General features: G+C 41.5%; 2 protein-coding genes across 2 annotated transcripts in view; both read left to right on the top strand.

Annotated features, from left to right (window-relative positions):
* Positions 1 to 23804, top strand: part of LOC132886150 (LYR motif-containing protein 4A) — a 132677-nt gene that overhangs the window by 73369 nt on the left and 35504 nt on the right. The gene's annotated exons all lie outside the window — the stretch shown is intronic.
* Positions 5259 to 23804, top strand: part of LOC132886149 (uncharacterized protein C18orf63-like) — a 215411-nt gene continuing 196865 nt past the window's right edge. The window contains exon 1 of the mRNA XM_060920717.1: positions 5259 to 5385. The gene's annotated coding sequence lies outside the window, so the exon portion shown is untranslated. The remainder of the gene's footprint in view (positions 5386 to 23804) is intronic.

The following is a 23804-nucleotide window of genomic DNA, read 5'->3' as shown; positions in this document are numbered from 1 at the left end:
CAAGAGAAAAAGTTGGAATTCTGAGAAATAAAGTTGTAGTTAAGCAAACTTAAAAAAATATATATTTATTTATTCGTTTATTTTGTGGTGGAAACAGGCTTCCACACTTTTTTATTCATTTCTACCTGATAAAGAATACAGCATCCCAGGTATCTCAGACCCCGTCCACACGTAGCCGGGTATCTGCTAAATCGAAGATATTTTTCTACGTTTTGGCCTGTCATCCACATGAAAACGCATCAAAAACGAATATTTAAAAAAACTCCGGGCAAAGTGAAGATTTTTGAAAACTCCGTGTATGCCTTTTCGTGTAGACAGAGATAACCGGAGTTTTGCGTTTTAGAACGTCACAATCTGCGCCAAAAAATGACAACAAATCTGCCCTGACGTCAAACGTGCGACCTTTGTTTACTGCAGAAGCCAGATTAAGCATGGACTTAAGCTAGCCACACACTTCGGCGATCCACGCGGTACCGAACCAACCCATTTCAGAGCCGACTTCCGACTGGGCACGCACATATCCCCCGACTGTTGACGAGTGCAGTCGCGATTGAAGCGACACGTGACAACTTAATAGCTTTGTGATTGGCTATTGGATATAGTTACTGTTAAATCCAACACTTGAAGATGCTACAGGCTGAATTACAAATGACACAACATGGAATATGTAGCGCACTATCTAGGCTGCATGAGCTATTATTTCCAACCTTAAATAGTGCACTTATATAGGGGAGTTAAAGCGATTTGGAATTCAGCCACACAACTTGAGCAGAGTGGCTTTCCAGCCCACTGTGTCTATGGATAAAGCTTCAGTCTATGGAATTACAGTATATACCTGCATTAGGTGCTACCAACACGTAGTTCTCGCGCTAGAAATTGTGTTTAATGATGTCACGTGTTATATGCGAAAGCTATGATTGGCTATTGCTAGCGACTCTCGCCGATCAGTCTGGCTCCCGATTAGTTTTTCGAATCGGCTGTGAGATGAGTCGGTGCCATCGAAAACTCGTCTTTACGCCTGACTCGCGACTTCAGTTGGCTCGGTACGCTGAAAATCGGCGTAGTGTGCGGCTAGCTAAAGAGTAATGGATCGGAGTAGTGCCTTGAAAGCGTTAATTATTGTGCAGGTGCTATTTACATGTTTAATTTTAGAAGCCCAACTACTGCTCCAAGAGCACAGGCGATGTGATTAGGGGGTAGGATTTGGGGAAATAACCATCTACAGGTTTGGAATGCTTATGAGTGTGATTGAAAACGCAGATGTTCGGTTATGTGTGGAAGGGATTTTTTTCGAAGACGAGGTGGTGTGGATAAAACATTTTTATAAACGGAGGGGGGGGGGAATGTTCGGTTTTAAAAATACCCGGCTACGTGTGTACATGGCATCAGTCTCCTAAAAGTGAAGACAGTTTTTAATTTTTATTTATTTATTGATTGATTGATAAAAATGTAAAAAAAAAAAAAAGTTTTTTAAACTGTAGGGTTTTTTTGCAGTATAATGAAAAGTCTTTTATTATTATTATTATTATTATTATTAATGGGCGAGCAGTCATATTATGTGCAGTAACACACAAGCACTTCTGTAGATGGATTGAGCTGTCAATCTGAGAAATCCCCCCCCGCTCTCTGCATCTCCCTCTCTCTTTCCCTCTCATCTTGACCTTGTTATTCGATCATATTCTTCTCACAGCTCTTGTTCATTTATTTTCTCCTGTCCGTCTGTTTTTCTGTCGCTCTCGCCCTCTTTTTCATTCCACTTTCCGTCATCATTTGCTCTTTCATTAAGCCATGTCGAAAACGCTGCTGCTAAATAGTAATTCTGGTCCTATATAATTTTATGTTTGCAGTGATAGAGTGGGAGCTTAGCAGTTAAAGATGTCATCAGTGATTTTAGTTACTGAAAAATAATAAAAATAAAGAATTAAAATCCGGCCAAGTAGAACTCTTTCCTTCTGATCACAAAATCAAAAATCGGCTGCGTAGATTAGAAAACCAAAATGCTAGTACTAAAGGTGTAGCTTTCTGAATTGACAGGCCAGTAGAGATGCCTCCTGTCCTGATTGGTTGGATGGTGGTGGTCCACAAGAGTTTTTCTTCTCTCTTTTACAGAGCCCGGGTTCCCGCTGAGCCCACAGTATACACTGATCAGCCATAAAATTAAAACCACTGGCAGGTGAAGTAAATAACATTTATCTCATTACAGTGGCCCTGTCAAGGGATGGGATATATTAGGCAGCAAGAGAACAGTCAGTTCTTGAAGTTGATGTGTTGGAAGCAGGAAAAACGGGCAAGTGTAAGGATCTGAGTGACTTTGACAAGGGCCAGATTGTGATGGCTAGATCACTGGGTCTGAGCATCTCCAAAATGGCAGGTCTTGTGGGGTGTTCCCGGTATGCAATGGTTAGTAACTACCAAAAGGGGTCCAAGGAAGGACAATCGGTGAACTGGAGACAGGGTCATAGGTGTCAAAGGTTCACTGAGTCACATGGGGCACAAAGGCTAGCCTGTATGGTCCAATCCCACAGAAGAGCTACTGAAGCACACCTTTCTGTTTTAGCCAGCAGTAACTTTTTCAGCAGTTTGTGCTTCAGGAACTCTTCTGTAGGTTTGGACCATATGGGCTAGCCTTCATGCCCCATGCGAATCAATGAGTCTTTAACATACATGACCCTGTTGCCAGTTCACCGGTTGTCCTTCCTTGGACCACTTTTGGTAGGTACTAACCACTGCATACCAGGAACACCTCACAAGATGTGCCATTTTGGAGATGCTCAGTCCCAGTCATCTAACCATTACAATTTGGCCCTTGTCAAAGTCACTCAGATCCTTACACTTGCCCGTTTTTCCTGCTTCCAACACATCAACTTCAAGAACTGACTGTTCTCTTGCTGCCTATTATATCCCACCCCTTGATAGGTGCCGCTGTAATGAGATAATCAATGTTATTCACTTCTTCACCTGTCAATGGTTTTAATGTTATGGCTGATCGGTGTATAAGTGTAATGCTAGATATTTTATTTGGCATTAATAAAAACATTTTAAGATGCCGAAATTTGCAGAGAGAGTCAGATTGCGTGAGGAATGGCATCTTAAATTTGCCATTGATCACCCTAACAGGAAATCCTTTGATCACTCTAATGACTCGCAGTTCACACCCAGATAGCAAGAGAACCATGAGTGAAGTGATATATTGCTTGCGTTAGTCTACAACTCTAATCAGAGAGACAGGTTACACAGTGACGGTAGGCTTGACTCAATGCTATCCCAGAAATCCTTCCTGTAATATGCAAATTTGGCTGTCCAATCAGAGGCGGCCAAATTTGCATATTACAGGAAGGATTTCTGGGATAGCATTGAGTCAAGCCTACCGTCACTGTGTAACCTGTCTCTCTGATTAGAGTTGTAGACTAACTCAAGCAGTAAATCAATTCACTTCTCTTACTAGCTCTGCTTTGCAATAAAAAAAAAACCACCATTGGTACAAAGCAAGCCCATTCACTTTTTTATGCTGATCAGAGAATTACAATGGTTTCTCATGTGATAAAAATGTGCGATTCGCGATTAAATATTTTAATCGCTTGACAGCACTAATTATTATTATTATTATTATTATTAGAGATACTACATGCTGAATTCAGAAACAAGGTAAATAATAACAAACGTGAACATGAGCTGTAGATATTTATGCTCAAATCCACTCAAAGTAGGGGGCGGAGCACCATCACGCTGTGTCAAGACAAGAACTTTCCTGAGAAATAACGCGAACGTCTGCATCATGCGGGATTTGTGGGCGGGACTGGGACAAAATATGGCGGGAGCGGGACTGAAAATCATAATTTTTTTGTGGGCGGGAGCGGGACTGAAAATCATAATTCTTTGCGGGCGGGAGCAGGACTGCACAATGCGGGCGCGGGCGGGAGCGGGACTGAAAAATCCGACCCGCGCAGACCTCTAGCTCAAGGTTAAAGTTGGCTGTTCGTGACCAGAAGGTTGAGAAAATCTGTGTTAAGTCACTGATTTGTGGTACTTAACCCTCAACTACTCTGCTCATTCCTTATGCTGCATTCATCACCAAGTGGGAACTGGGAAATAGGAAAGATCCACTTGAATGGTTCTCCAAAACCTAATCCTTACTTGGAAAGCCTGAGTTTTTCAAGAGCTCCCGGTTGCGATTCTGTGATGTCAGTTTGACAAGGTGGAGTTCTTGGTGAAAAGTAAGATCAAGAAACAAGGTTTTAAGGTTTTTAATGCGGTGTTCCTTTTTTTTTTTTTTAAGGTAATATCGGAGATTTTAGGTGAAGCATGTAAAATCAAAAAGGCAGACAGGGTTTTATCAGCTTTACGAGCTAACTGTGAATAATAAACCTCTAGCTTGGACATGAAATCTGTTTGTCTCAGGCACCAGGTTAGTGATTGATCCAGCCCTTAGCTGTATTCTTAAAGACAGGCTTTAAATGAGTAATTAATGCTGGTGATTAATCAGCGTGTGACACTCAAGGCCATATTGTTCTGTCCAGATTGGCTTGGTATGACTCGCTCATGCCGGATTTTCTCAGAATATGCAAGAAAAAAAAAACATATCCAGGTGCTGTGAACATGACCAGATGATAAAAGGATGATCACACAAGCTGAAATGTTTACGTGAAAAGGTTTCAAAAGACATCCTGAAGCAAAAAGCTGTGTAATCTTTTATGCCATGATAAATTCAATAAATTCTACCGGTTCCGGGATGCCAGTGCGGTGTGACAGAGGTGTAATGTGGTGTTTCTCGATTTTGCTTTTAATGAGGACTCAACTTGAGGTGTTTTTGCAAATCTGACAGCTGGTTTATTTGTGTATCTCTGGAAATTACAAAAGTCAGGACAGTGGAAAAAGGGAAAGGTTTCTACATCTCGTGCTCAGAGAACTGGTCCTCACACAGTGCTCGCCTTGTCTATAAGGACCGATTTTCCTCCATTTCAACTAATTGCACTTGCTTAGCAGCTGTTCAAGAGTTTACACTGTCTTTCATGTCACAAGCTCGTTAAGCTCGTTTAGAAATGTCTGCTGAGATTTTTCTCACTTCAGGTTTTTTTTTTTTCTTCACCCAACACACTCTAGTCATGATCCTTTAACATATTCGGCTCTTTTACTCTTCCTCCTCACTCCCAGTTTGGTTAATTATCATGCCACTAATTTTCCAAATAGGTCAACGCTTTCATATATGTCTGTGCATAACACATTCTCTCTCTCTCTCTCTCTCTTTCAGTCCATGTCTCAAGTACAGTCGTGTTATTAGGCGGCTTTTGGTGCCCACTACAGATTCAGCCACATCTGCCCTGTGTCTGGAGTTTATTGATTAGAGCTCCTTGAGGAGGCTGAAGTTAAATTGTGCGTCTGGTTTGAGTGAGTCTGCAAAACACCCCGCCCTTATCTCCTTTCCAAAAAGCAACACCGTTTTTATTTTAAAATATATGAGAGCCTTCGAGCTTAGCGATCAGAGAAGCTTGTGCAAAAAAAGAGGAGGAGGGGGAAAAGTGATTTAAAAAACAAAACAAAACCAGTGAGAACATTGTGAAGCAAGCCATTATCTGGGCTGGCTATTTTTAGCACTCCAACAGAAGCAGTGGATTACTGAGTAGCTCCCTCTCTCACACACACACTCTGTCTTGCTCTCGCTCTCGGAGAGAACTGTACACATGCTTAGAAGGGTGTTTCTGGTTCCAATTAAAGGGTGAGTGTGATAAGCTATGAGGCAGAGCAGACTCTGGCGTTCTCTCTCTCTTTGTGTATACAAGAAACCAGTCCTCATTAGTTTCATAGTATCTGAAGGTGTGTGTGTGTGAGCTCTTTACTCCACACATTGCTCATAATAATTAGGGAGTGCGTGTACAGTGTGTGAGTGTAGCAGGGACTGGGTGAGGATGCAGGGAGTCCTAAAGGAGTATAAAATCCTGAATGATCTGCACCATTACTCACTACTGCAGTGTCTTGAGTACAGTATAAGACTTTTGAATAGCTTATCATTTTGGACTTTAGCTGTCATGATTATAAAACCTTACTCGAATAATATAAGCACAATATTTCAAAAACAAATGGAAACGAGTACACAAACTTTTTTTTTTTTTTTTTAATTTTAGGATTTTGGAAGGAGAATAAGAATCTCAGCAGAAAGGACGACTTCATACGTTTGGCGGTCTGGGAAAACCAGTCGGATGCCGCAGTTTGTAATCAGAACGTCTACAATCCATCGTTGTCTAAACCGAGACGAGATACAATACAATAATCTTTATTAGGTTCCCAAAATGGTGTCTGCATCCCTAGTTTACAAGTGGTGTAAAAACGTATAATCATAAATAATATAAAATAAATCTGAGGAAATATATAGAAAGGGCTTATCAAAACCGAATAAGAGTACTATTTGCAAATGTTATCATCAAACTTGACAGAACTAGATGTGCAGCCACCTTTCAAAATAATGCATCTTTTAAGTTATGTTTAAAAATCGATACTGAGAGAGACTTGGAAATTGTCTGTGGAAGTGAGCTCCAGACAGAGACCCCTCTATAAAGAAAAGAGTTCTGTCCCTTGGCAGTACAACACTTGGGGATATTCAGATCGTTGCTATTCCTAGTGTTGATGATGATGTATACTGGAGTGTTTCCTGAACAAGCTAGTAAGGTAATTAGGGGCAACATTATTCATGCATCTTATACATAAGTATGGCGTCTCTTATGGTAAACAAATCAGACATGGGGAAAAGTTTCAGCTCCTTGAGAGTAGGTGTTTGTGATCTATCTGGGCAGCATGAATACGAGTTCAGGCAGCAAAATTCTGGACAAACTGAACATATGAATATTTGAATTGCTGGTACCTGACCAGACAGTAGAACAGTAGAAAAGCTTCATAAAAATGAAAGCGTTAATGATTGTTTGCCAATCAAAAAGGTCACACATCCTACTTATCATTACAAGTTTGCTTATTCGAGCTGCAGCGAGTCCCCCGATATGTTGAGATCTTGCACACACTGTCCAGATTGGCAGAACCACCTCCTCCACCTTCATCATAAAACATCCATCCATCCATCCATCCATCAGATCCATCCATCCATTCATCAGATCCATCCATCCATCAATCAGATCCATCCATCAGTCAGATCCATCCATCCATCAGATCCATCCATCCATCCATCAGATCCATCCATCAGATCCATCCATCCATCCATCAGATCCATCCATCCATCCATCAGATCCATCCATCCATCCATCCATCCATCCATCCATCCATCCATCAATCAGATCCATCCATCAATCAGATCCATCCATCCATCCATCCATCCATCCATCCATCCATCAGATCCATCCATCCATCCATCCATCCATCCATCCATCAGATCCATCCATCCATCCATCCATCCATCCATCCATCCATCCATCAATCAATCAATCAATCAATCAATCAGATCCATCCATCCATCCATCCATCAATCAGATCCATCCATCCATCCATCCATCCATCCATCGATCAGATCCATCCATCCCTCCATCAATCAGATCCATCCATCAATCAGATCCATCCATCCATCCATCAATCAGATCCATCCATCCATCAATCAGATCCATCCATCCATCCATCCATCCATCAGATCCATCCATCCATTCATCAATCAGATCCATCCATCAATCAGATCCATCCATCAGTCAGATCCATCCATCAATCAGATCCATCAATCAGATCCATCCATCCATCAATCAGTCAGATCCATCAATCAGTCAGATCCATCCATCAGTCAGATCCATCCATCAGTCAGATCCATCCATCAATCAGATCCATCAATCAGATCCATCCATCCATCAATTAGATCCATCCATCAATCAGATTCATCCATCAATCAGATCCATCCATTCATCCATCCATCAGATCCATCCATCCATCCATCCCATCCATCAATCAGATCCATCCATCCATCAATCAGATCCATCCATCCATCCCATCCATCAATCAGATCCATCCATCCATCAATCAGATCCATCCATCCATTCATCCATCCATCAACCAGATCCATCCATCCATCCATCCATCTATCCATCCATCCATCCATCCATCCATCCATCAATCAGATCCATCCATCAATCAGATCCATCTATCCATCCATCAATCAGATCCATCTATCCATCCATCAATCAGATCCATCCATCCATCCATCCATCCATCCATCCGTCAATCAGATCCATCCATCTATCAGATCCATCCATCCATCAATCAATCAGATCCATCCATCCATCCATCCATCCATCCATCCATCAACCAGTCAGCTCCAACATCCATCCATCCATCAGCTCCATCGATCCATCAATCAGTCAGCTCCATCGATCGATCAATCCATCAACCACTCAGACCCATCCATCAATCGGCTCCATCCATCCATCAGTCAGCTCCATCCATCAATCAGCTCCATCCATCCGTCCATCCATCAGCTCCATCCATCAATCAGCTCCATCAGCTTCTGATGAGTGGATGAGCAAAATATTTGCAAGGGAGCAAAATCAACCTGAATATAATAATAATATTACAGCATATTAACCATCAAATTGTGTCATGTATTTTGCATCAGTAAACTGCTGCATTGTCTTGTAACAGTGATACCAGTAATGAGATGCGCATCACAGTTACGAATGCATATTTATTCCTTTCTTTGACACCGCATGCCATGTGCCAGAAACAACACCGACATTTATTATGGTGTGATTCTGCTGGGTGCCTGGTGGACAGCAGTGAACCACCGCTTTCACTTTACATCATTACTATATAGTTACCATCCAGTATCAAACTTGATATGTCAAACAGTCGTCTGGTTACATCTTTCAACTGTCCAACAAGCTTGTGGACTAATACTGTTTTAGCTAGTTTTGTATGAAACAGTTGTGAATAATTTCGATAAAATGTATTGGTAAATAATCCCACATTTATTATTTTTTTTTAGAAGCAAGTTAAAAATAAGCACTGGATAAAATCCCATCTATCTTATGTAAATAAAGATATAAATTTTATTGTCCGGTGGTCAAGTGTTTTGAGATGTTGCCTTGCACTTACAAATGGGCTCCCTGTGGTACACGTTCATCGTTCATATGTACGGACGTCATACAGTAGCAAAAATCAGGTTGATGTGTTACCATATTCTCAAGTGTGGAGCTTTGTGGGGAGCTCCGCTCATAAAGCTTGCTGACAACACCACCGTTTTGGCCTGATCACCAACAGTGATGGGACAGCCTACAGAGATTAGGTGAGACTCCTGGCAAATTGGTGTCCGAACAAGACCCTGTCTCTTCAAGTCAGTAACACTAAGGAGCTTTTCACTGATTTCAGGAAACAGGATGCAGTTGATGCCACATCTACATCTGTGGGGGACGCTGTAGAGAGGGTCAGCAGCTTCACATTCCTTGTTGTCCCCCTCAGTGCTAACTTCTAGTGGACCTTGCACAAAGCAACTACCATTTAAAAAAAGCCCACCAACACCTTCACTTTGTCAGGCGTCTGAGGAAAGCCCAAATGTTCACTTCACCGGTTTCTCCAGGTGTGCTGTGGGGTCCGTCCTCACAGGGTGTATTACAACCTGTTATCGCAGGACAAGAAAGCCCTACAAAGGGTGCTTAAAACGGCTCAAAAGATCACTGGCACACTGCTTCCAGCAATCCAGGACTTTTACACCATGCTCTGCCTCAGAAAGACAAAGCACATCATGAAAAACTTGAGTCACCCTGCACTGGCACTTTTCTCCTTTCTGCCCTCTGGTAAGCAATTCAGGACTGTGTGAAAAAGATTCAGGGACAGCTTCTTCTACCCCAATACTCTAAAACTGTAGAGCATCAACAATAATATGCAGCATTCATAGTAAACTTTACACTGTCATTTATTATTAATTCTATAAAATTGCTGCAGGTTTCTCTGGAGTGCAGTCTCCATCTTCTACCCACTGCAACACTTTTGCTCTGTATGTTGGTTGACACTGTTGGATATCTCATAGTAGTCAGTGTTTCGTACATAGTATTTATTAGCTCATCTGGCCGAAAGGCGATGAGCTTATGTCATCATGTGTTGATCGTCCATCTGGCGTCATCCACATTTCATGAAAATCGCTTCTTCTCTTGGAGTTCTTCACCGATTTTTATTCTTTTTGCCAGGAAGGTTGGTCTGCCTGGGCTGCATATGGCTTCTACCTAAATTTGCATAATTGCAATTAATAATGAAGATATGGAGTCATTAAGCCCTAACGAGCAGTTTCCACACAAATTGCTTCTTCTCCCTCAGTTCTTCACCGATTTTGATTCTTTCTGGCATGAACGTAGGGGTATCTAGGGTGCATATAACTTCTACCCAGATTTCCTTAATTACAATAATTAATGAAGTTATGCACTAATTAAGCCTTAATGAGCAGTTCAACAAAAATTGCTTCTTTTCGGTGAATTCCTCACCATTTTGGATTCTTTCTGGCAAGTAGATAGGTGTTCCTAGGGTGTGTGTGTGTGTGTGTATGTGTGTATATATATATATATATATATATATATATATATATATATATATATGTGTGTGTGTGTGTGTGTGTGTGTGTGTATGTATGTATGTATATATGTGTGTGTGTGTGTGTGTGTGTGTGTGTGTATATATATATTAGGGGTGGTCCCCAATTTTTTTTTTTTTTTTAGGATTTTGTTACAACCACCTTACCTTTATTTTACATTGCCTAAAAGAAGTTATTGTGCGAAATTTGGTTAAGATTGAACAATGTTTAGAGGTGCCACAAAGCCATTAAAGTTTTCACTCAAGACACAATATAAAATAATGTGGCTTATTAACTGTTTCATATTAATACAAACAATACAGTAATATAACTTCCTGTGTTCAAAGTAGCAATAGCTATTACTTGTCTGTGATTTTCTAAACCCTTCGGTGTTATGGTATCTTGTGGAGATAAAAGAACACACTAAGGACTTCCCTAGCAGAAGGAAGCTTTCTCCCAGACAGTTCCGTGGAAGTGGGACCAATTAACCAAACATAATTGTCCTTTCTGGTTTTGTGCTTTGCACCACCGGTACTACTTGTATTACTGTTGCTAGCCATCTGAAAAACAGAAAGAAAAACATTCACAACTTCATCAGCATATTACGATCAGTGCTCATTGTTTAAGAACCCCTTAGTGCATGAAAGTTAACCTTCTATCAGTCTATAAACTCTTCCTGCCTCTTCTTTTTCATAGAAGTGGCATATTCCCTCTAGAACTGTGACTTTTTGGGGGTTCGAGATCTTCTCTGCAACAGTCTACGCACCAACTAATGTTAATGGCTTAACCCGATTTGCAACCTCATGTGGCACCTCTAAATATTAACCAATTTTTCTGAAATTTTGCTTGTTGCCTTCTTTTAGCCTATGTAAAAAAATGATAGGGTGGTTGGAATGTTTTGGTAAAAAAAAAAATGTTTCTCATACATTTCGGGACCACCCTAATATATATATATAGTGTATTATGGTCAGGTCATAAACCTGCTACTAGTAACCATGTAATCCAGTACCACCTGTACATGGTCGGGTTGTCGGTGACTAAACTGGCAATCCCATCAGGTTTTCCTGGTGAGGAGGGTAGCTAAGCACCCTGCAGGATGAAAAACAAGACCTGTCAAAGGGTGGATGAAGTCGTCAGAGTCAACGGCCACTTAGCAACGTAACCAAGGTGCCCTGTGGTATTACCCCAAATGGGCGGTAACGCATTACAAAGTGCAAGTCCTTGGCCAACCGCTGCAGTGATGGGAACAGCGGTTGCTGTCTTGGCATGTCCTTGTCCTACTGCACCAAACCCAATCACCGAGAGAGTGACCTTAGTAACTTGCAAAAGCTAGTGTCACTTAAACGCTTTTTGCAAGCTGCTTACCTGTAAATGTCAAGAAATCTTGACTCCTGGCCCTCCTTAGTGGCCGGCCGTTGTACTTCAGACTTCTTCTACACAGATTAGGCAGTCTTCGTTGACCATCAACGGACAGCAGCGTATAGTGTGTGTGTATAGCTTGCAATGTTTATTGCACAAGGTGGTCCACTTTAGATCGTTCCTTCTGGACTAGACGGGGCCGGAGTGAGCTATGCCGTCACTGACAGTCTCAGGTTTTTTTTTTATTATAATACTGCACTGCTCTAATGATAATTTATCTATTCTGTGGAGAGGCATTTCCTTGTACTTTGTACATATTTGCCAATAAAGCATTGAATCCTCAAATCCTTGAATCAGTATGACACCGCTCAAATGTTTACCCAACCTCATAAAATCAAATTTAGCCAATAGCCAACAATTTAGCCAACACGGATGATATGAAAAATGAATGATAATTACTTCCTCGGTGAGGTTGGCGTGAACAGAGATCAGTAGAGTGAAAAGTTGATGATGAGGCTCGTTTAAATGTTGCAGGTGATTTTCAGCTCAGGTGATGAGACCAAAACTGAGGTGGATGATCAAAGTGAGAACTCCTTTCCTACTGTAAAGCTAATAATTTGACAGTAATGTTTTTTTGTTTGTTTGTTTGGGTTTTTTCCCCATAAGCAACCAATTTGGTTCAAGTATTTAAAGGAAACAGAAATGGCTTAAAGAATATAGTCCCCGTCCCCCATCTCCTGTTCCACACTCTAGCCCAGTCGGTGGCGGTAATGCACCTTTTAAGTCGCTTTGCCAACCACCAAGAAAACCCCAAAAAATAAAGCAACAAAATATGGAATAAAAGTATTTGATGGTAATAACGTATCTTTTTTTTCCCCCAATAATAATAATAATAATAATAATAATAATAATAATAATAATAATATTATTATTATTATTATTATTATTATTATTATCGCATTTTTCACAAATTGCTCCTGTCATTTCGCCGGGTTGTTTACATTCTAAGCGGAAATTATTTTGTCAGATGTTTTGTAGAAAGTTTTTATTTATCGAATTTGCAAAAAATAAAAATGCTCTCTTTCTCAAAACCCAGTGAATGTGGATAGAATGAAACAGTTATTCTACTCCATCTTGTTGTACATGGCTTAGAGATCTTTGATCTCAATGGGACAAACCTGGTTAAATAAAGGTTATAATAATAATAAAAGAGCCAACTCAGTGCTACGTGCCTCGTCAGCTATCAGCTCATGTACAACTCGATTTCGTGGAATAACTGTTAATTTTTTTTTCGTGGTCCGGTTTCCATTAAATCCTGCGCTCTGATTGGCTGGCAAGCGGGTCCGTATCCTATGATATGGACCCCAGTTACGGACCCCGGATACGGACCTCTGGCGACTCACTCGTTCACAACAACAAACATCGTAGCAATTTTTGTCAACATTTATTTTCGCATTTCTCAGGAGAATAGCATTAATTTTACAGCATGGATAGTGATAATGACAGTGTTCACAGTGAAAGCGAGTTTTACTACCCTGAGGAAGAAGAAATAAAAGAAAACATTTCAGGAGAAAGCTAAAAACCTCTAACTGTTGCTAACGCCGAGCAAAAACATGGCTGAATCCTGAATGGCTCAATTTTGTATAAAATTGAGCCATTCAGGTGGCAAAATGTAGTTTTTTTTTCCCTGCCATGGAAGTGCATTTGTATACCGAGGAGGAAGCAATTTGCATTGCAGCCGTGAATGAGGATTCAAAATGGCGGCTCGCCTCGGCTCAATTTTCCTTTTTGGGTGCTCTCGTTTTCTGTTAGAATTTGGTAAAGAAAAAATATATATTATTTAAAAAACCTGTAACTTGCTAACACCGAGCAAAAACATGGCTGAATCCTGAATTACTCAATTTTGTATAAATAGGGGACTACATAGGCAGCAAAATGTAGTTGTTTTTTTTTTCCTGCCATGGAAGTGCGCTTGTATACCGAGGAGGAAGCAATTTGCATTACAGCCGTGAATGAGGATTCAAAATGGCAGCTCGGCTCAGTTTTCCCTTTTGGGCGCTCTCGTTTTCTGTTAGAATTTGGTAAAGAAAAAAAATAAATATATTATTTACCAGCTTAAGGTCGGTCCGTATGGTGAAATACTGTGACCTCGGCCTTGAATACTGACCCCGGCCCAGAAGACCTCGGTCAGTACTTTCGAGACCTCGGTCACGGTATTTCACCATAAGGACCTCCCAGCTGGTAAATAACACATATATATATTCTCAAGACGAACATTTTATTGCAATCACCCAAAATAATCTGGGTCTTTGCAAATAATCATGATTGAGTCCTGTGCTGGAGATGTGATAGAACAACAAAGTTGCATTCAAGTCTGCCAGCTCACACACACTGTACACAATCCATTAACAGAAGAAAAACTACACAGTCAAGTTAATAAATCTCCAGTTGACTAAATTAATCCTAGAAGTGCTGGGAAGTAAAAGCATGTTTGCCTGTTAATTCCTGATTCTGCATCCTTTTATGTCGTGACACACACACAGTAATAAAGTGTGGCTGCATGAGCGTGGGTGCACACAGCACTGTTTGATCCAAAAAAAAAAAAAAGTTCTCATTGTAATCCAGAAAAAGAAACAAACACATCCTCATGGTGATGTCTAAGAAAGATGGATAGATGGGGAAGAAAGAAAGAAAGAAAGAAAGAAAGAAAGAAAGAAAGAAAGAAAGAAAGAAAGAAAGAAAGAAAGAAAGAAAGATGGATCGACAGACATGATGAAAAGATGATTATACAGATGTGAAAGATGGATGGATGAATAGAATAGACAGATGAAAGAAGGATGGATGGACAGATGTGAAAGAAAGAATGAATGAATGAACAAACCATCGAGGAATCAGTCCTACCGTGTCACTCAACCAAAAAATTAATCAGAGACCAACTTTGCAAGCTCCGCCCCCTTTAATTTTAATAACTGAAAACATTTGCATGTTGGAATATGATTGGTTCATGTTTTTTATGATGCAGTAACACTTGCGTAGGGTTCCCCCCCCCCCCCCCCCCCATGAAGTTCGATGAACGTGGCAACATCATTGCAATCCTTATTACCTCTGCCAAGGAGGTTATGTTTTCGGTAGCGTTGGTTTGTTTGTTTGTTTGTTTGTTTGTTTGTTTGTTGGTTGGTTGGTTGGTTGGTTGGTTGGTTGGTTGGTTGGTTGGTTTGTCTGTTAGCAACATTACGGAAAAAGTTATGAATGGATTGCTCTGAAATTTCTTCCAGAGGTGTGACTGGGCACAAGTAACAATCCATTAAATTTTGGCGGTGATCTGGATCACCGTCTGGATCCCAGAATTTTTAAAAGGATTCTTGGCGGAGGTCTGCGCTCTCCGAGTGCTTTTCTAGTGTTTGTTCTGAATTTAAAACTCAGTGGCTGATATTAAATGCGGTTCGACTGGGGTTTGTGGTTCCTCCAGCACAGAGGTGTTGAATTGCTGCAGGAGAAGAAGGAGAAGAGTAAAACGCAGAGACGAGCCCCTTATTCTCCACCTCATTCATGTACGATTTATTCTTCATCAGAGCTGGGCTTTTTACAGGCCGTGCTGAGCCAGCCAATAAAGTGTGTGTGTGTGTGTGTGTGTGTGTGTGTGTGTGTGTGTAGCCGGAGAGGTAAAGAGACATGAAGGGAACGACTTAATGAGGGAAACTTAACGAGAGCCCTTTTAACGATTTCCACCACTTCATCTCTGTGCACCTGACATTCATATCAACTGTTCTTTCACTTTTATCGTGTGTGAGAAGTTAATTTTGGATTTTGGACACGTGTTTGTCACACATAATCTTTTCACACACCAGAGAGGATCGTTGTTTAATACACTCCACATGCTGAATCAACAGTTTAGTAGCTCGTCCGTGACGTGCACTCGGTTGCTCTGACTTTTAAGTGAGCTCTAGATGTTTATTGTTGGATCACGGATCACTCCCCTTGCCTTTCCGTTATCCATCACTGTTGAGCCAGTGCAGAGAAGTTCAAGGCTGCTCGGTTGCAGGGCGTTGCTGTGGAACAATGCGACGCTAAAGACGGAGCTGTTAGGCAGCTTTACGCAGGATTGGGTGAAGCTGTGGGTGTTTAGTAGAGCAGCAGGACTTTATCACACAAGGGCATGGAAATCCTCAGCTCGGCTTTGTGTGTTTACAGAGCCGCATTCGATGAGGGGATCGCCAAGGATGATGTCACTCTGGTTAAAAATGACAATCATCCCTCTTGTAAATCCGACCTGACACACCCTTTTACATTGTTTCAGTTAATGACATATTTAAATAATATTGGCTGGGGTTTTTTCATGGTATATCAAATATATTCCATTCAGTTAGCATGATATTGAACGAGTCAAAGACGAGTAGCTGAATGGAATATATCTGATATACCATGAAAAAAAGCCAGCCAATGTAATTATCATTATACATACACATAAGCACAACCCACGTAAGACAGCTGGACCAGACAACATACCTGGTCGTGTTCTGAAGGACTGTGCCATGGAGCTCAGGGATGTCCTCGCTGACATCTTTAACATCTCCCTAAACCAAGCTGTTGTTCCCACGTGTTTCAAAGCTACAACAATAATACCAGTGCTAAAGAAGCCCCTCCCATCTAACAATAATGACTATCGGCCCGTAGCACTGACTTCCATCATCATGAAGTGCTTTGAGCGACTGGTCATGCAGAGCATCAAGTCCATTCTCCCTCCTCCTCATGACCTGTTCCAGTTTGCATATAGGTCAAACAGGTCCATAGAGGACGCCATCTCCGCTGCTCTCCACCCAGCTCTCACTCACCTGGACTCAAAGAACACCTATGTGCGAATGCTGTTCTTGGATTACAGTTCGCCATTCAACACAATCATTCCCCAGCAGCTAATACAAAAACTCGGACATTTGGGACTCAACACCTCTCTTTGTAACTGGGTGCTGGACTTTCTTACAGGGAGGCCACAGAACGTGTGGGTTGGCAGTAACACCTCCAGGACCATCATGCTGAGCACAGGGGCCCCACAAGGGTGTGTGCTCAGCCTGCTGCTCTTCACCCTGCTGACCCATGACTGTGTACCCAACTACAGCACCAACCACATCAAGTCTGCGGATGACACGACTGTGGTGGGCCTCATCACTAACAACGATGAAGCCAACTACAGGAATGAGGTGAGCCACCTGGTCGAGTGGAGTAAAGACAACAATCTCTTCCTGAACGTGGAGAAGACCAAAGAGATTGTAGTCGACTTCAGGAGAGGTCACTCACAGCATCCCCCTCTGATCATCGATGGTGCTGCAGTGGAGAGGGTGAGCAGCACCAAATTCCTAGGGGTGCACATTGCTGAGGACCTCTCCTGGTCCAACAACATCGCATCACTGGCCAAGAAGACTCAAACTCGCCTCTACTTCCTCCGCAAACTGAGGAGTGCACGAGTCCCACCCCCCCATCATGTGCTCTTTCTACGGGGCACCATTGAAAGTGTCCTCACTGGCTGCATCACTGTATGGTACGGAGGCTGCAGTGCCTCCTGCCGGAAAACTCTGCAACGCGTAGTGAACACGGCCAGCAAGATCATCGGTACCCCTCAGCCCTCCCTTACAGACATCTATCACTCCCGTCTCACCCGCAGAGCCATCAGCATTGCTGGTGACACCTCCCACCCTTCACACTCACTCTTCAGCCTCCTGCCCTCAGGGAAAAGGTACCGGAGCCTCCGGGCCCGCTCCACAAGACTGCTAAACAGCTTCATCCACCAGGCTGTGTCATATACACCTCATAAGCTTCTCTTCTAGCACCTCCGTTATTGTACTGTATTGCACTACTGCTATTTTGTACATTGTTTGATGTTGTTGTTGTTTTTTGTGTGTGTGTAATCTTTATCTGTTTTTTTTTTTTTTTTACAAGTAAGGTGAGAGAGAAACGGCATTTCGATTCTCCTATGTGTCCTGGATATATAGTGAATTGACAAAGAATCTTTGAATCTTGAACATTCCTTTCAGGTGTTCAACACGTCTTTCTCTTTCAAAATTCTCTAACGAAGCAAACCTGGCAGCCATGTTTGTTTACAAATTGTCAGTCGCTTGCTAGTGCGGAAGTTTTACCTCTCCGATGTGTGACATCATGTCGTCTTGACAACCATGCAATATCGTAAACCATATTCAACGCTCATTCTCCATTGGGTAGAGTGACGTAATACACCTAGGATAAGCGATATGCTAACGATATTGCATGCTATCAAACCAAATCAATGAAACCCTCTAGAAGGGAATAGAACACGTTTTTATTCCATCAAAAAAGTGTCCTGTATGTATCATAATTTCATGATATCTGATGTATGGCAATGATATTTCCTTCAAAAGAAGACAATAATGATGCTGCGTTCAGCAGCTTACTTTGGAACTGAGAAGTCTGAACTCAAAATCATGTCCTTTTAGTGGTTCGAGCTACAAAGTGAGGAGGAAAAAAAACCCATGACTTTTTGTGACCGTTTTGGCAAATATGACGTTTATTTTTATACGGGTTACCTACTGCGGCTTTACGAGTTTTATTCAAATGCAGTGTAAATGTACATATCTGGCATTAATGCAACTATTTATTATCATGTCAAGTTAGTTAGCTAGCTAGCGAGCTAACATTTCTTTTTTTTTTTTTTCCTGTATGCTCATGTTAGGCTGATTTTTTTTTTTTAGTTTTCTCCTTCTTGTGAAATACAGTACTCGTCAAGTTTGTATACCCCTACTCTACTCATCCATAGGTTTTTCTGTATTGTGACTATTTTCTATATTGTAGAACAACGCTGAAGACATCAAAACCATGAAATAATGTATGGAATTATGTAGTAAGCAAAAAATTATTTATTTAAAAAACAAACAAACAATTTTTCATATTTAAAATTCTTCAGCGTAACCAGCATTTAACTTGATGATGCTTTGCACACTATTGGCATTATCTTAACCAGCTTCATGAGGTAATCACCTGGAATGCTTTTTAAGGTTACATGTGATACGATTGACAGGGCGCTGGCATGGTGGTGTAGTGGTTAGCACGGTCACCTCACAGCAAGAAGGTCTGGGTTCGAACCCCGTGGCCGGCGAGGGCCTTTCTGTGTGGAGTTTGCATGTTCTCCCCGTGTCCGCGTGGGTTTCCTCCGGGTGCTCCGGTTTCCCCCACAGTCCAAAGACATGCAGGTTAGGTTAACTGGTGACTCTAAATTGACCGTAGGTGTGAATGTGAGTGTGAATGGTTGTTTGTCTCTATGTGTCAGCCCTGTGATGATCTGGCGACTTGTCCAGGGTGTCCCCCAACTCTCGCCCATAGTCAGCTGGGATAGGCTCCAGCTTGCTCGTGACCCTGCACAGGATAAGCGGCTACAGATAATGGATGGATGGATGGATGGATGGATGGATGGATGGATGGATGATTGACAGGATCCTATATAAGCTGGCACATCTACAATTATCCATTTCTGATTATTTCAGTACTACCTCTGCTAAAGTAAAAAACCTAGGAGTCATAGTTGATTTCTACACTCTCCTTTGACTCTCTCATATCAAAAACATTATCAAAACAGCCTTCTTCCATCTTAAAAACATCTCCAAACTTCATTCCTCTCTCACCTTATCGGCTGCTGAGACACTCATCCATGCATTTATTACTTACAGGTTAGACTACTGTAATACCTTACTCTCTGGAGTTTCTGGAAAGAGGATTAACCAGCTACATTATGTCCAAAACACTGCTGCAAGGGTGCTCAGCCATACCAGATCATGGGATCACATCCTCTAGCAATTACACTGGTTCCCAGTCCAATATCACATCCAATGCAAAATCATTCTACTTGTTTGCAAATTGCTCCTTAACCTGGCCCTTCCTGTCTATCAAATCTCCTTACTCCATACAGACCATCTCGCACCCTACACTCCACTGATGCCATCTACTAGCTATCCCCCCCTCTTGGCTTTGCTCTATGGGTGGCTGGCCCTAAACTCTGGAATACCCTTCCACTAGCACTGTGCCAATTCTTGGGTTTCAGTCATGTGACTTTTCTTAGCGATTTCACTTACGGTAAAATAGCTGGTGGTCTAGCAAACCAAAACGGCTGCCGTAGTGCAAACAACCAGCGATAACTTATCAGAGTATGCTCGTAACCTAGAAGCCACTGCTGGCTTTAGATATATTCAGCAGATTGCTGTGTGCAATGGAATCGACCCCTACAGTCTGGGAAAGAAGGATTTGCCATACGATCTCGGAAACTACCCTTCAGTCGAGTTCCCCGACATCTCGAACTATCTGGTGTTGCAGACGTCCTTCTACACCGCAAAACAGATGAAAGCGTGGAAGAGTACAGAGGCTTACAACTTTTTTTTTTATATGTGGCTGGGTAAAGGACCTCGGGATCAAGTCACTGCCAAATGAATCCTGTATTGTTTTTGCTCGCGTAAGTATTTTTTTAAGCTTTTCGTTCGTGTCTTTACAACGAAGCGCTGCAAGTTGAAGTGTAAACAAACAACAGTTCACTTGATTCTCACTTGTGTTGGCTCTTATCTCTCAGCTAAATCATTCACAAAGATCATCAGAAACCCCTTTAAAGACCTGGATCTTAGTTAAACAAGACGGAGAAGTGATCACGACGCATTGTAACTGGGGAAGAATTTTGTCGCGACCTTCATGCATATGGACTTTGTGAGGAGCGAACAAAGAAACAGCTGGGGACCTTAGCGCTTCATGACTTTAAAAAAAAGTACCGTAAAATGACGACACCTAGCAAGAAAAGTACTTGGAAAACACTAAGGACGTAGCTGAGAGGGATCTACAAACCTTTCACCAAGTGATCGCTGCAAACTCGAGCATGCTTCGACTCGGCTCCCTTCGATTTCACTGAGAGGTTCAAAAGCCACCTTTCTCGACGTCTTTTTGTGAAATCTTGTGTTCATTCACCCTTTTTTTTTATTAGTTCATGGGGAACCCTGAAGAAATTTATCAGTTACACAGTTTGATCGATTCGAACAACCTAAAACAACGCAAGCGTAAGGCATTTTTCATGAAAGCACTGCAGCTTCTCAGTGCAAACGCTTTGTCAGCTGAGCTTTGGTAGACCACCAGCTAAAGTTTTGAATAACTAATGAGGCGGATGTGACGTCCCGTGAAACCCAGCAATGCACAGCACTGTCCACTTTCAAAACTCTGCTGAAAACACACCTCTTCAGAATGGCTTTCCCACTGCCTCTTAAGTGCTCCCATTGCTTCAGAAATTGCCTGTTCTGTATTCCATAGTTTTACTCCTTTTATCTTTGTACCATCCACTGTCTTTGTGTTGTCCTTCCTTTGTGGTCTCTTTTGGTACCTTTCTTATATGCTTTTTTGTTCTGTAGTTCTGTCTGTGTACCTGTTTTTCTTTGAGCGTATAGTGTTCTTAGTGTTTGTGTATCATTGTGTACTGTATACTATTGTTCTGGGACTTTAAATTGTACAGTGTCCTTAGGTACCTTGAAAGGTGCTTATAAATAAAATTTATTATTATTTCAGCAATTCACATGGTAAGCTGTTAATGCGGATTTTGTAATCTAGACATCAAGCTATAGCCTTAGGCGTGTCATGACTTTCTTAAAATCTTTGCTGTTCCCAGCAAGCAAGCAAGCTTTCTGAAGCTATGCAGTGCTGTCATTCAGTACAATTTTGTTTATCGATGCCTTGAAGTTCTTAATGATTGCCCCAAGTGCTCCAATAACAATTGGTACTCCATTTACTCTCCTGCAGTTCCAGAACTTCCTGTTCTCTCTTTTAAGGTCTTGATATGTTTTCAATTTTCTCATGTTCCTTTTCCAACACTCACGTGTCAAAGGGGCATGTCATAGCGATTACATTACATGTTCTCCCATCCTTCTCCAGTACTACCATATCAGGTCTATTATGTTCAAGACGATAGTCTGTTTGAACCCTGAAGTCCCACAGAACTTTCACTTGATCATTTTCCGTTACTCCTTCTGGAGTATGGTCTCATACCACTTATCCCTGCTTGGGAGACTGAACTTCTGACAGAGCTTCCAATGAATGGTTTGTCCAACGTTTTCACATCTCCACGTTTTATAATCTTTTTGCTCTAGTTCCTTGCATTCTGCTGTTAAATGACTAATTGTCTCTTCTCTTTCTCCACAAAATCAGCACATTAGGGACACATTCTCCTCGTCAACTCTGTTCTTGATGCTGTTGGTTCGTGACGCTTGATCTTGTGCATCAGTTAAGAGCCCTTCCGTTTCTTTCTTTATGGTACCTCTTTTTTTAACCAGTTCCATGAATCTGGATCTCTCCCTTCCTCCATTCCCTTCATAAATTGTCCATGCAGTGTCTTGTTTCTATATCTGGTCATTCTTTATTTCAGCTATATTTTGCTTTCTCACCCCCTCATCCAAAATTTTTTCATCTGCTACAAAATGAAGTAACCTTTCGGTACTTGCTTCAACATACGCGTATAAACTACCTACTTCCATTTTTACACCGTCTTCTACACTTAATAAACCTCATCCGCTCACTGATCTTTTCACATAAAGTCATATGTGAATTATGTGAAAAGATAAATGAAAATATAAATAAATATTTATAAATAACTTTATAAATATAAGTAACATAAATATTATAAGTGAATTATTATAAATAATTATTAATTTGCCTGGGACGGAGTCCACCAGGGGGCGCAGTATTGTTTTTAATCGGGTTTCTTTGTTTGTTCTTTTTTTGTTAACAATATTACGGGAAAACAGCTGGATCAATCTTCATGAAACTTTCAGGATAGATGAGCATTGGTCTCAAATTGAACCTCCAACATTTTGAGGGTCATCCGGTCAAGGTCACCAAAAAGGTCAAAATCATCTTTGTTGTGGCTACTGCCTCATATAGAGGCGCTAGCCACTACTGTACGTCATCATGCTTGTAAGAGTGTAATGATCGCACACTGTGCATGCGCATACACGTGTTCTGATGAATGGCTGGTGAGTATATACAATTCGGTTCACCATTCAAAATAAATAGATTAGACTAAAGAAATCGCTTTCAGACGTTTATGCTTATTACAGAGGGAAAGTGCATTCCACTGAGCTCTAGCGCCGGGCCATTTCTGGGAAATAAGAGTTTGGCGACAGCGTGTGTATGTCATCCTCGGTTCGGAGGTTTCCGTTTCAAAAACTGTACGAGGTAAGAGTAAAATAATATAAAGTACAGACACTTGGTATATGTTACTTCTGTGATGATATTTATTTATTTATTTATTTATTTAATTTTTCATTTTTGGATTAGGGCGGCACGGTGGTGTAGTGCTTAGCGCTGTCGCCTCACAACAAGAAGGTCCAGGTTCGAGCCCCGTGGCTGGCGAGGGCCTTTCTGTGTGGAGTTTGCATTTTCTCTCCGTGTCCGCGTGGGTTTCCTCCGGGTGCTCCGGTTTCCCCCACAGTCCAAAGACATGCAGGTTAGGTTAACTGGTGACTCTAAATTGACCGTAGGTGTGAATGTGAGTGTGAATGGTTGTCTGTGTCTGTGTGTCAGCCCTGTGATGACCTGGCGACTTGTCCAGGATGTACCCCGCCTTTCACCCGTAGTCAGCTGGGATAGGCTCCAGCTTGCCTGCGACCCTGTAGAACAGGATAAAGCGGCTACAGATAATGAGATGAGATGAGATTTTTGGATTACGCTTCATTTTTGTGGCTACTGCCTCATAGAGTAAATATGCTATATTTACTGTATGGACATGGGATCAGAAAACTATTTTATTTATAAGCGGTAGCCACATGGACACGCAGGGTACCTTTTATTTTTTTTTTATTTTTTGCGATATCTTCCTTCATATTCATCATCAATGCTACTGGGTGAGGTTTGTTTTGCCTGGCAACTT

Source organism: Neoarius graeffei, chromosome 5, assembly GCF_027579695.1.
Source record: "Neoarius graeffei isolate fNeoGra1 chromosome 5, fNeoGra1.pri, whole genome shotgun sequence".
Taxonomy (NCBI): domain Eukaryota; kingdom Metazoa; phylum Chordata; class Actinopteri; order Siluriformes; family Ariidae; genus Neoarius; species Neoarius graeffei.
This window is presented reverse-complemented; position numbering and strand designations above follow the sequence as displayed.